This window comes from Helianthus annuus, chromosome 10 (genome assembly GCF_002127325.2).
Source record: "Helianthus annuus cultivar XRQ/B chromosome 10, HanXRQr2.0-SUNRISE, whole genome shotgun sequence".
NCBI lineage: Eukaryota > Viridiplantae > Streptophyta > Magnoliopsida > Asterales > Asteraceae > Helianthus > Helianthus annuus.
In genome coordinates, this window is record NC_035442.2 from 123,502,011 (window position 1) to 123,504,080 (window position 2,070).

The 2,070-nt window shown below is 40.1% G+C and overlaps 1 pseudogene; it reads left to right on the forward strand.

Moving 5' to 3' along the window:
• The first annotated feature begins 370 nt into the window (after positions 1 to 370).
• On the forward strand, positions 371 to 1,572 carry LOC110882070 (annotated as a pseudogene).
• Positions 1,573 to 2,070: the final 498 nt, after the last annotated feature.

Here is a 2,070-nt window from a genome sequence, read left to right on the forward strand (position 1 = left end):
TACATGGGGGTTTTGGTTTTGGCGATAGAAATGACCCTGGTAGAGACCTTCTAGACTTTGCGGCAGCCAACGACCTAGGTATTATAAACTCGTTCTTTAGGAAGAGAGAATCTCATTTGATCACTTTTAGTAGCGGAGGACGCAACACGCAAATCGACTATCTTTTAATGAGGCAGGAAGATCAACAGATGTGGATGGACTGCAAGGTTATACCCAGGGAGACTGCAGCGGCTCAACACCATTTGCTAGTAGCAGATATAGCACTAAAAGTAAGGCTAACTGAGGGGGAGAGGAAAACCCGACCTAGGATCCGTTGGGGAAACTTGAAGGGAGAAAAAAAAATATGATGTTTAGAGATAAAGTTAACTCAATGACATCGCTGCAACTAGGTGACGACGCAAACCAGATGTGGGAGGCTATGGCGACTACGATCACTACAGTGGCGAATGAGATGCTATGGGTCACAACAGGAAAGACTAGTGGGCATAAGGAGTCTTGGTGGTGGAATGTAGACGTGCATACCAAAATAAAGGATAAGCAACATAGTTTTAGAGATCTTTTGAGGTGCACAGATGAGGAGGAGCGGCTGAGGGTAAGGGAGATATACAAGAAGGCAAAAAGGGAAGCAAAAAAGGCAGTGAGCGAGGCAAAAAACACAGCATATAAACAAATGTATGAACGTTTGGAAAGGAAAGAGGGGGAGCATGATATGTTCAAGTTTTCCAAAGCTAGGGAGCGAAGAAGACAAGATCTAGGAGTAGTAAAGTTTATCAAAGGAGAGGATGGACGTGTTTTACTCAAGGCACAAGACATTAAGATGAAATGGCAAACCTACTTCCATAATCTTTTCAACCATAGTAGGGCATACCAATATGATAGCAGCAATCCCAGGATTCAAAGGCGACAACAGAATAATTGCTACTGCAAGAGGATCACACATGACGAGGTGAGGATGGCACTTAGGAAGATGGGAAGAGGGAAGGCAGTGGGTTTGGACAACATACCGATTGAGGTTTGGAAGTGTTTGGGAGAAGAAGGAGTCCGATGGTTAACACTTTTGTTCAATTGTATTTTCAAGACTGGAAAAATGTTTTATCAATGGAGGAGTAGCGTCGTGCCTTTATACAAGAATAAAGGGGACGCTTAATGTTATGGGAACTACAGAGGAATCAAACTGCTAAGTCTGTCACACTATGAAGCTCTGGGAGAGGGTAATTGAAACTAGAATTAGAAGAGAAACTCAGGTTTCAGTACCAATTTGGATTCATGAAAGGAAGGTCAACTACAGAAGCGATATATATTCTAAGGAGGCTGATGGAAAAATATAGAGCAAAGAAGCAAGATTTACATGTGGTGTTTATCGACCTGGAAAAGGCATATGACACTGTCCCACGACAACTGATTTGGGATAGTTTGGAGGGTCGAGGGCTACCGGGGAAGTATATAGACATAGTTAAGGATACATACGATAGAATGGAAACTACTGTCCGCACGCCTGTAGGAGATACAAACTTCTTTCCTGTGGAGGTAGGTTATTTGCATTATATTGATGCATATATGTATGTCATCTAAAGTTTTATGTGTTATTTATGTACCAGGAGTTCTTAATTTGTTAATTTCACTTTGAATCTTTAAGATTGGTGGATTATATGATTTGGGAGGAATACAATATTCAGTTTTGGTGAATAAATTGCAAAGGCGTGGTGAGGTGGGAGCTTCACGAACTCTAGGTGTTGCTCTATGTACAACAAAAAACGCTTTATGTATAATCCACACCCACATATCTCTCATTTCTTATACATATTATTCTTTTAATCAAGTGAAATGTTCACAATCTATTCATTCTTCTGGTCATTTTTATATATCAGCCTTCTCCTCGATACTTTAGGCGCACTTTCTAAAACCAAGGGTGATTTTTGAGACAAAAGATGGATTTTTGGGTTGGGTTGGCTCGAACCAGTTCACAAAGTTGTAATCAGTGTTATTCGTTAGTTTATCTATTGTGTTCATGGTTATCAAACTTTATATTAGCTTTTAATTAATTTCAATAATTTTAGGGAACAGATTTAG